This window comes from Meriones unguiculatus, chromosome 2, assembly GCF_030254825.1.
Source record: "Meriones unguiculatus strain TT.TT164.6M chromosome 2, Bangor_MerUng_6.1, whole genome shotgun sequence".
Classification (NCBI taxonomy): Eukaryota; Metazoa; Chordata; class Mammalia; order Rodentia; family Muridae; genus Meriones; species Meriones unguiculatus.
This window is the reverse complement of record NC_083350.1, coordinates 142,354,672-142,366,684: the sequence shown is the minus strand read 5'-3', so window position 1 is coordinate 142,366,684 and position 12,013 is coordinate 142,354,672. Positions and strand designations below refer to the sequence as shown.

The window sequence follows — 12,013 nt, the reverse complement described above, 5'->3', positions numbered from 1 at the left end:
CTATAACTAAGTTATTCTTTACAAATGTGCTAAGGACACACATTGGAGAAAGGAAAGTCTTCAGCAAATACCACTGAGAAAATTGAATATCCACATGCAGAAGAATGTGACTGGACTCTTCTCACCAGCTACAAAGGTCAACTCAAAATGTAAGCCTGGACTTATGTGAAGAAAACAGGTAAGATACTTCTAAACATTGGAATACACAAGTATTTATTGAACAAAACACAGAAAGTGAGGTGAAAAGCAGGCAAGATTTCATGAAACTCAAAAGCTTCTGCATAGCAAAAGAAAGCATGGAACAGAGTACAGAAAGAGCTATAGGAAGGAAACAAATATTTACAGTGCATACATCTAATAAGAGTTGGCACCCAGAATACATAATAAGAACTCCAAAATCTCCATGGCAAATAATTCAATGAGCAATGGGTTGCCATGGAGTGGAGGGATGAGGGAGTGAGGAGAAAGCATTGTGTGTGTGTGTGTGTGTGTGTGTGTGTGTGTGTGTAAACATAGATACAGATATGATTTTACATGAAGAAATGAGCAACATTGCAATCATCAGGGAAAACCAGTTAAAGTCACAATAAGCCATGGTTTCACCCCCAGCAACAATGGTTGATAATAAAAAGATTAAAGACAGAAAGTTCCAGGTAGGAGACGGATCATGGGAACATATACATGTTGGTAGAAACCTGTACTACAGAGGCCAGCATGAAGGTTTCACAAAAAGCTTAAAAATAGCTCGAGGTGACTGTATTACTTAGGGTTCTCTAGAAGAACAGAACTTAGAGGACTCAGAGAATGAATGTTTCATTCAAGGGGTTCTGGGTCTGCAAACTGGCCCAAGTCTGGAAATTGGTTCACTGGCTGAGATTTCTTTTTTCCATGATCCAATGTAGCCTTTCTTTCATTTGTTTGAGGTGTTTTTTGCTTTTTCGCTTATACACATCAAACAAAAATGCAGAAGGCTTCTTCTCTGTTTTATGCCTAAAAACACCATGATTGATTAGCCAGCACTCAAATCCCATACCAGTCATGCCGTCATAAAAATCACTTTGCCTGGCCTGTCCATTAGAGGTCAGGCCATTGTGGACATTGCTTTCCTGTGCCGCCCGTCGTGATAACTACATGATAACCTTGTTTGGGTGATTCAGTGCTGCCACCTGGTCCCTGCTATGTTGGGGTCCAATTAAACCCATTGCACTTAATTCATCCAATTGAGCAGCAGCATCTCTAACCCTAAGGTCTGGTACAAATACTGAAAAAAGAACCTTTCACATGAATTATGAGAGCTGAGGTCAGGGAAGCTTAGGGTGGAGTAGGGAAAGAAGCAGTGAAAGGCTGAGCGGTGGGTACCAGTTACAGTCAAAGAGGCACAAACACATCTTTGCTCACCCCAAAAAGGGATCCCATAGTAAAACAAACTACAGATACCACTAAAGTTCAGCTTGCTAAACCAATGAGTTTTATTGTGGTTACTTACAGGAATAAGGGTGAGAGGTTACTTACAGAAGCAGAAATGACCCAAAGACAGCTGCATCACCAAAGCCCACCCAGCATCAGAGATAGCTCATAAAAGCTGGGAACCTGGAACACACTGCACAGCCTGCAAGCAGCTCAACAGGTTGGAAAGTGGCCTTTCCAGGCACTTCAGTTGGGCTAAATCCACTCAAAGTGATCAGCCAGTTTCTGTTCGGTCTAGGACGCTGGTCTGATCTCAGTCTTCTTTGCAGTTTGGCTTGCCTGAATATGATTCTCTGCAGTCTTTATTGTGTTAAGCTTTAGAGAAAAGGACCAAGGGAATCTGCTCAGTTTCAGGGACTTCCTGAAGCTATTTAGAGTTGTTTACCTTCTTGCTTAAGGAGCTTCCATGCAGAAAGGAGTGTTTCCATCTTGGAGGAAGGGGGTACACAACATTATGGCATTTTATATATGTATAATACGTTTTTTTTTAATTATGTGTTGGCTGGGTGGTGGTGGTGCATGCCTTTAGTCCCAGTACTCAGGAGGCAAAGACAGGCAGATCTCTGAATTCAAGGCCAGCCTGGTCTACAAAAATGGGTTCCAGGACAACTAGGGCTACACAGAGAAACCCTGCCTCAGAAAATAAAAACAAAAAAAGTATGTGTCTATATGAGTGTATTCCACCTGTGTATGGTGTCCATGGGTCTAGAAGAGGGGTCATATCTCTTCGAGTTGAAGTTACACTGTTTGTGAGCTGCTTAACGTGGATGCTGGGAACCAAACTTGGGGTCCTTTGGAAAAGTGGCAAGCCTCTTGACTGCTGAGCCATCTCTCCATAACTAGCTCATACTTAGAAGTCCTTTCCCATCAAGACCTCTGCCCTAAAAGTAGCAGAAAACCCCTAACCTCCCCATCATAGCAGTTGAGCTGGTTTCTCCTCTATCTGTCACCAAGTGGAGCCGTGGCACAGCCCGGCACAAGGTCCTATTGTGCCACGGATCACTAACCGGGGCAAAGGTCAAAGTTCTAAATCTGTTATGATTCTGATGGAGGCAAACTGTCTTCAAGCCATCATTAAGTTGGACCTCCCTGAGGCAAGATATTGTATCTTGGGGTGACCCACACATGTTCACAAATGGCTGGTTCCTCCCAAGTTAGTATGGTTTTTGTCACAGGGGTCCATTTCAAGCAAGATGGCATGGCAGCTAAAAGGAACAATATTGTTCCTTGTGAGAGAAACTCTGAACAAAAGTCAGATACATTTGGAACAGAACTGAAAGACACTCTGGAAATTTGTGTAGCTTTTTTCTTGGTGTGTAGAACTCTGTGTGGTTTCTTATGAAGAGATTTCTATGGTGACATTATTTCACCATTTATGCAAAAAAGCAATTGGTGTATGATCACTTTAATTTGTGCAGCATTTCCAATGTTAATAAAAATTTTTAGAACTGAGTAATAACATCTGCTCTTTGATCTTCTGAACAATAAGATGCTTAATAATAATAATAATAATAATGATAGAAGAAGAAGAAGAAGGAGAAGGAGAAGAAGAAGAAGAAGAAGAAGAAGAAGAAGAAGAAGAAGAAGAAGAAGAAGAGGAAGAAGAAGAAGAAGAAGAAGAAGAAGAAGAAGAAGAAGAAGAAGAAGAAGAAGAAGAAGAAGAAGAAGAAGAAGAAGAAGAGGAGTACAGGCTACTCTTCTCCAACATTTATCACATTCTCATGCTGCAAACATAAAATTCACACCAGTGTGTCCATTTCTGAGGACACATTGTCAAAGGGCCACTGTCTTCCACACCAGCATTTAAGTGTATGTAAGAGGCAAATGTGACTATAAGGACTGCTTTGCAAGTGGGGAAACTGAAGCCCAGAAACACAGCGGGGACCAAAGCAAAGGCTCTCTGCAAATGGGAAGGAGTTTCCAACCTATCGATATGCAAGAAATCTAACACACATTTCAGATTTCTTCACAACAGTTCTTCACCTTTTTTTGTTTGTTTGTTTGTTTTTTGTTATTTGTTTTGTTCTTCAAGACAGGGTTTCTCTGTGTAGCCTTGTCTGTCCTGGAACTGGCTCTGTAGACCAGGCTGGCCTTGAACTCATAGAGATCAGCCTACCTCTGTCTCCCAAGTGCTGGGATCACAGGTGTGTACCAACCACTCTTAATAAACGTATGCTTCCTGTCCCTAGAGGCATTGCAGAGGTGGCTGCCGTGTGACAAGTGTGTCAAAAGGTAGCAAGGAGGAGAGAGGCCGTGTCTACACTCAAGCGTTCTGACCTGGGATCATCTGAATGGTTAGCAGCCTCACATTTCCTGAAACGAAAAAAAAGTGAGCCTGAGATGATCACCCGTCTGGTGCCGCACAGGCCTGGGAGAGGGGCAGACCATGCCTGAAATGACCCCTGTCTGGAGCCACACTGCACAAGCCAGGCTGAGACCACTCTTGAGACAACTCCAGACATCCAGAGACTCCGGGTACCACTAAGTGGATCAAGTAAGAGGTAGAGAAATGGAAGAGGAAGAGAAACGGGAGGATGTGGGCACAATGAACAGGGGCAGACTGGAGACATGAGAGTAGGGAAGAACAGCCTGGTGTGAGGAGCCAGTTACACCACCTGGGCCCATGGCGAGGTCCTGACCTGTGCTCCCACCAAGGGTTACATCTGGGCCCATGGCCCTGCAGCAGTAGGAATTCGTTACCACCACAGGCCAGGCAGACATTCCTAGTCAGGGCTGCAGCCCCGGGGCATGGTTGATATCCAGGGCTATACAGAACTGGCCCCACCTCTCACCTGGGCATCCTAGGAGACCTGGCCCTGAGGGACATGACAGCAGGAGAGCTGACCCCATCCCTAGCCAGCTACAGTACTTAGGAGAGAGTGGGGGCCAGCACAATTCAGGAATCTCAGGTGAGGCACCCTGAAGGTATGACACAGGAGGGCCTGCCCTGCCTCCCGGCTGCTGGGTGGTGGCATGGACAAGGGAGAGATGCCCTCCTCCCTTCCCTCAGACCTCACCGTCCTTGGCAGGTAGGAGAGCTGGCCCCAGGGTCACAAGAGCAACATCAGAGAGAGAGCAGGCTCTGCACCTCGCCTGGGTGCAGGGGAGAGCCGGCCCTGGTTGCAGGAGTTGCTGGTAAGCTGGAATGTGACAGCGGGTGGCAGGTGGGCTGTCCAGCTCAGATACCTCTCAGGCCCAGATCCAGGGCTTGGAATTGGCCCACTCCAACATCTACCCCATAGATGAACTGCCTGAGTTTGTGAAGGGCCTGGTCCTACAGGTTCAAAACGACAGGATCTCCATGACACAGGGCAACAACAGGATAGCCAAGAGGAGTCCCAGTGAGGTTCCCGCACTGATAGAGTAGCAGACCAAAGAGTCACTGCAATGAACATTTGCAAGCAAAGAAATGTGGACAAAAGGGTGGACTATGGCACACACTGTGACACACTTTTTTCCTTTGGGGGGGGGCTTGTAAGGATGGAGGGTAGGCATGAGGGGAGGGGGAGATGAGTGGGATTGGAGTGCATGATGTGAAATTCACAAAGAACCAATTTAAAAACAAATAAATAATCAAACGTATGCTTTCCCTGAGAAAAGGGAACACCAAAACTATTTGGTTCATCTTAAAGCAGGTTCCTTTCTCCGTTTACTTAAATATTCTTAAAAGTTCTCTATTGTTGGCATCCCCATGACAGGTGACTTTGAAAGGCAACATTATAAACAGACACTGACTTCAGGTACTTGATTTATGGGTAAAACAAAAAAAAGTGAAATTGGAGTACTGTTTTACATGTCTTCGCTTATTTTCTTGCTCAGTGGAGTAATCACCCCTTAACAGCTAACTCTGATGTTGCGACCGCAGGCTAGTGAGCTTTATTGGATGCCAAAAAGTCAATTACTAACAAGGACCTATTCTGAGCTGGGATTCTTTTGTATTATTTTAAAGAAATGAAACCTCAAAGCAGAACTGCTATCCACAGAGGCTGCACATTGGCAATTTAAAATAGCATTAAAAAAAAAAAAGATATGCAGACCACATAAAACTTGTCATTCTGTGTATGTGAAAGCACTCAGTAGGAAGACTAACTGCAAATACTTGGGTCATAAGAGCTCTTAACAATCAGAAATTAATAGTTCTTTGGCCATTACCTAAAACCCAAGTAGAGACCTGGGTACAAGACATTTTTTTTGTCTCCTTTACATTAAGTTGACAGCTTCATACTTCCAAAAAGACAAACACAAACAAAACTTTCTTCATATGCCCACTCCATCCAGTTTTTCCTTAGATACCTAAATCTTGAAAATTTACACACACACACACAAAACAAACAAACAAACAAACCATAAAACACAGTTTTTAAGAGACTCGAGAGCCACCATCGACCTTTGAACCACTGCCAGCCCACACATCTGCCTATGTTCTTGATCACCCTTCTGCTAGTAACCCTGCTGTTCTGTTCTTCTATAGCCTTGCCGTCTAGACAAAAACATAAAAATTAAAAGCAGGCATTTTTCAGGCTGTGTCCAGGCCACTGACCTGCCCACACAAGTTTGAAACCAAGACACATAGCAAAATAAGTGAAGTTCACAGAAAAATCCAGTTTCACTAGAAAATTCAGGTATTTTTGTAGTTCTAGGCCTGCAGGAGTAACCCAACTGAGGCGGGGGAGTGTGTAACGGGAGTTTTGGATTCGTTGTAAATTCAGTTATATTATGTAAAGATGTTTTTGTTTTCATTCCCAGGTGTGGGATTTTAGTTGTGCACAGCTGTTAATTATCATGTGCTGTTAATTGTCAAGTGACCTTTGCCAGCTGGTAACAGGCTTCCACACGCAGGCGTGGTCTAGGTCTCTAAGGCTATAAATTGAGAGCTGAAACAGAAAAGCGTGGCGAGGGATGTGGTGTTGGGGTGCGGCAAGACGCAGTTTGGAGACCCGGGAGATGGTCTGGAGCAGACAGTGAGAGACACTTCAGGGCGCAGCGGCTTGGAGGAGATCGCTGGCTGTGTCTGCTGTTGATGGAGATTGGTCTAGAGCCCTAAAAGAACCCCTGGACTCTAAACAGCTGGGAGGAGTAAAGGGTTTTGGGCCCCCTCTCCCCATTAACCTTCTCTCTCCCATGTTGGGAGGTTGGAAGGGAAGTTGAGTCCTGAGCACCCCCAAATAAAGCAGAGTTGTAAAAACAAGCACTACAGGAATATCTGCCTCTCTCCCAAGTTGACATGAAGGTAACCACGTTGGTGGTGACTGCCATTTGCCCAGAAGATGCCCCTGATGGCCCTCCAAGCTTTATACGATTAACAAAGCTATCGGTAATGCCTGCCGGGTATTCTGTGCCTGAAACGTTTCACAGCTGACATTTGACAATTTGGTAGTTTTTGATACAGCCCAGACATACTCCAGGCTACCCTTGTCTGGTTATCACGGCGAAGTACTCCCTCACGCTTCACGGGGCAAAGATTCTCTGTCCCAGGGGTGCTCATGTGTGCTGCTACATGTAAGTCCTTGTTCACATTCCCGGCTTTCTCCTCTTTCTTTGGTCTCTTGACACTGTCCAACTTTGATGGATAACTTTCTTTCAACTGGATTTTTCTGAAGCAAAAGCAGTGAGCCTTCAAGCAGCCATCCTCCCCGCAAACCTACTCCCAACCTCCAGCTCAGTGTTTCTCTACCTGTGGGTCACAACCCTCTTTTGGCAAATCTCTACCTCCAAAACTATTTACGTTACAATTCAGAACAGTAGCAAGAGTACAGCTATGAAATAGCGACAAGAATTATTTTATGGTTGAAGGTCACCACAACATGAGGAGCTGTATTAGAGGGTTAGGTTTAGGAAGGTTGAGAACCACCATCCTCACTTGTCCTCAGCATTTTAATGTCTATTAAAACCAGTTAACTTCGTATGACTCCTGCCACGGTTTTCTAGGAGTCCTGACCTCTTCTGATAAAGCACTTCCTACTTTATTTCACATGTGTACTGGCCAGATTTAGGTCGACTTGATATCATCTAGAGTCATTCTGAAAGAGGATAACTCAGTTGAGAAAATTATCCTACCAAATTGTCCTATGGGCATACGTGTTCTTGGCAGGTAACTGCTACGGCGGGCCCCTCCCATTGTGAATGGTGTTACTTCTGGGGAGGTGGTCCTGCATGCTCCATGGAGCAGCCCATGGAGTGCAAGCCAGTAAGCAGCCTGTCTCCATAACCGCTGTATCATTTCCTGCCTCCAGGTTTCTGCGTTGACTTCGTGCCCTGACTTCCCCAGAAGTGTAAGATAAAAATAACCTTCCCTCCCCAACAAGCTGCTTTTGGTGATGATATTTTATCACAGTAATAGAAACACCAAGGCAACACGTATTGTACATTCGCTGAATTTGTGTGTGTGAGAGAGAGAAGGAGAAAAACTGAGTCTCAGTGTGTAGCCCTATCTGGAATGGAACACACTATGTATGCCAGACTAGTCCGGAACTCACAGATATCTGATTGCCTCTGCCTTCTGAGTTCTGCGATTAAAGGCACAGACCCAGAGACACTGAATGAATGAGTGAGTACATAAAATTGAGTGTCTGACCCCAGAAAGTGTCAGTGGAAGGAAGAGGAACTGAAGTACTCATGGTGTCGATTTAAAGTGATTAAAGCTGAGCCCCTGTCATAGATTGAAATAGGGCTGTCCAGTAGCATTCCAACTGGGTAAGCCCATATATAATTTTAATTCTGTAATAGTCTGGAAGGGCTTTTAATGTAAAATGAGTCTAACAATATGACCTAGATTAAGTAATATCACCAAATTGGTTCCTTTACCACATAATCAATAGTAAAAACCACTAATGAGATATTTATAATCTGCACTAAGCCTTTAAACCAGTTTGTAACTCACACTGACAGAAAGCTTCAACTTGGCTGCCCACAGTTCAAGTGGTTAAGGTCCATGTCACTGGTGGCAACAGGAAAGAAGAGATCTAAAAGGTCCTAAAAGCCCCAGAGGCAATAAAGGTTACATAACGCTTGAGGGCTAAAGAACCATTGGAAATGAGTAAAACATGTGTGGATCCGTGGAGCTGGCCTGGCTAGAGAGCCTCAGACATACCTTGATGGTGCCTGGCCTTCTCTGGTTTGGAAAGCTAAGCTTGGCTAAGTTTGGTCAGTATCTGGATGGGTGGGGGGGGAACACTTACAGTAGGAAGAAGCAGGAAAAAATGACATACACATTTATAGGATGGAACAAGAAACTGAGAGAACTGAGAGGGAAAGGCAGAAAGCAGTGTCTGAACAAACCTATTGAGGATGCTGAAGATTTTATTCTCTGGGTAGTAGGGAGCCACTGAAAATTTCGGTCAAGAAAGTGGTTTATCAGATCTGTGTTTAAGATGGGTAGTTTACAGGGCTGTAACTCAAATGAAATTAGCCAGGTCTGAACTCAAGTAAATAGAGTCAGAACACAAAGACAGAGTCTCTAGAAAGCTGATGTCGGCTCCACACAAAGAATACTTCTGTGAATTGTCAGCACAGCCCGAAGCGCTGTGTGCTTGCTGGGAGGCTGAAAATCCGACTATGGGAATGCAGCCGCAGATGCCAGATAACTACTGTCAGGAAGCAGGCCGAGTAGCTGAGCTCTTTTGTCCCCTGCAACGCACAGATAGCACCCCATGCTCGGTTCCTTTTGAGCGAGCTGTAACGTCTCGGCTTCCACTCCCATTCAGCAGCATATTGGAATGCAAGGGAGAGAGACAGGGCTATTATTACCAAGATAACCTTGAGCCTGTTCTAATTTATTTTTTAAAAGAAAATAAATCACTCTCAACCTCTGTTGCTTTATTATTAGGGGGTGGTTAGAAGAACACTTCATTCCCCTAGCAGCTAGTATAAGAATCCGCTCTACTGAGAGAATCACGTTTGCTGGGAAAATGCTTTCGCAGGCTAGCTTGGGGTAGGTGAAGGCTTTGGGGCAGGAGTGTCACAGGCAGCCAAGGCTTCAGGGGACAGGATGGAGGAGTTGGACATGCACAAGCCCTCAATGACAAAGCTGAAGTTCCGGGTTCACACAAGGGGAGGCTCTGGATTCTGCAGCCATGTTGACAGAGGAGCAAACTCCTGCATAAAACAATGCCACAGAGGACACCAAAAAAACTGACCAACCTGACCATCCAAAGGAGTCACGGAGGAGCCCTGAGAAGAGACTCAAGTCAGACAACGTAGTCCCCTTAGCAGCACGCAGTGCTGTGCCATTCCCAATAGAGTCCACAGACACTGAGGCACACAGGGACAGGACCATGATTAAGAGCGGTCACAAAGGACAGCCACATGGGGCTTCTTAGCAGTTAACTCTTCTCATCACTGTGACGAAATGTTTGACAAATACAGCTTAAGGAAGGCCAGGGCTTAAGAATGTTGTAACAGGAAGGCATGGCAGATGTGAGGTAACCGGTCACACTGTCTCACCTCAGGAGATAGAAAAGAAGAGGGCTGCTGCTGCTACCTTACCTCTCTCCTTTTTCTTCAGTCCAGGACCTGAGGTCATGGCATGGTGCAGCCTACATTCAAAGCAGGTCTTGCAACCCTCAGTGAAAGCTCTCCCAGGGCTTCCCCACACACAGACCCAGAGCCGCGCCCTCCGTCCGGGTGGTTCTATATCTGCTGCAGTTGACTCTGAAGATGAGCCATCATCTGACTGAACTGATAGACACTGCATTCCATGGCAGGTCCTCCCATTCCAGACCTGGTGTCAGAATAACTGTTTTAAGGGATCATCACTCAAATATTCTGAACCTTGTCAGTTTGTCTAACCAGAAGCTCTCTAAAGTGAAAGGTGATGAGATGCTGAATCGGTAGGTCCTTGGCGCTTCAGAAAGCAATGCCACATTCCCGTGGAGGCTTTGTACTAGATAGGAAGTAATTCATACCTTGCCATATTTAAGTAGTCAGAGGTTATTAGATTATTACTGTTGTTTGCATGCCTATGTCGGAGTATATGGAGGTCAGAGGACAACCTTGGCTGCTATTCCTAAGGTGAGGTCCACCTTTTTTTGAGACAGGGTCTCTCAATAGCTTTGAGCTCATGGATTTGGCTAGACTGGCTGGAGAGCAAGTCTCCGGGATTCTCCTGTCTCTGTCTCCCCTCCCTGGTGATTGGATTCCAAGCACATACTACCACACATGCAGCTTTTTAAAAATGTTCTGGGATAAACTCAGTTCCTCATGCTTGTGGTTCCTTGTGCCCTTCACTGACTGAGCACCCTCTCTCTTCAACTCCGATTATTAGATTTATTTTCTTAGATTTTTAAAATGAACATTTGTTGTAAGACATGGAAACTTAGATGAATGGCAAGCTCTGGTCATCCCGTGCTGTGCCACCAGCCTGCAGGCTCATGTGTTTGCTGTCAGCTGTAGAGAACCTTCCATGAACAAGTTCAAGTTGCCTGATGTGAAGTATACCAAGGGCTTCCTACAGCTAGGCCCTGAGGATCAACTGCCACAGCCTACCTGTCTGTAAGTTGTCTTTTGTTCTGTGCCCTAGTTTACAAACAGCCTTGAGGGCTTATCTGGTGAACAGCACCAATTACCTCCATCACCATTGCAATGGCCAGTTAAAGGCTCTCACAAATGCAGCCTAGATAAACACAGATGTTACTGTGGTGTGCAACCTCAGACTCGTACTACCCCATAGCTATGAAATCAGTTCAGGAAAGCACCCACACCACTTTCCATGCTCTGGACATGACTACTGCTGTGAAGAGACACCATGACCATGGCAACTCTTACAAAGGAAAGCACTTAACTGGGGCTGGCTTACAGTTTTAGAGGTTTAGTCCATTATCATTAAGGCAGCATGAAGGCAGACGTGGTGCTGAAGAAGGAGCTGAGAGATCTACATCTTGATTCCCAGGCAGCAGAAACAACTGTGAGCCACACTGGGTATAGCTTGAGCACCTGAGACCTCAAAGCCCACCCCCAGAGTGACACAATTCCTCTAGCAAAGCCACACCTACTCCAACAAGGCCACACCTCCTAATAATGCCAATCCCGATGGGCCAAGCATTCAAACACATGAGTCTATGGGACTCATTCCTATTCAAATCACCACAGGACAGTTTTGAGAAAAGTTAGCAGGTGCTAGCTGTAAAACACTTACCCAAGGAGAGTGCTCCATAAATAATACCCCTTCTCCTTTCTGTCTCCCTCCCCCTCCTCTTTCTCTTCTCTCTTCTCTTTCTGCTCTCCTTTCTTCTCCCCTCTCAAATAGCTTAGCAATACACATTTCCTTGTACACTGAAAATGGCTATAGGTATACACATGAGCAGACCTCAGGCTAGCAATGGCCAGTCACACCAGAGAGCTGTGGTAACCTTGGGGCAGCCGATCACACAGTATCAGTATAACACAACATCTAGAAAACACTGACCTGAACACAGGACCTACCCCCACTCATCCTTACAGGTTCAGCTATACAAAATCACTCCAGCAAAACCAGCCAGGGGAGACAGATGATTTACAAGAAAGGGGAGGGAGGAAATACAAAATATATCTGAGGACCGTAAGGGGATGC

At 45.3% G+C, this 12,013-nt stretch overlaps 1 protein-coding gene and 1 non-coding gene across 4 annotated transcripts in view; one reads left to right on the top strand and one right to left on the bottom strand.

Annotated features, from left to right (window-relative positions):
* LOC132652461 (uncharacterized) overlaps nt 1-12,013 on the bottom strand; it is a 607,788-nt gene that overhangs the window by 573,923 nt on the left and 21,852 nt on the right. The window lies entirely within an intron of this gene.
* Nucleotides 3,646-3,778, top strand: LOC132652626 (small nucleolar RNA SNORA17). The gene has a single exon (XR_009590220.1). It is a non-coding gene; the product is annotated as a small nucleolar RNA SNORA17 (small nucleolar RNA).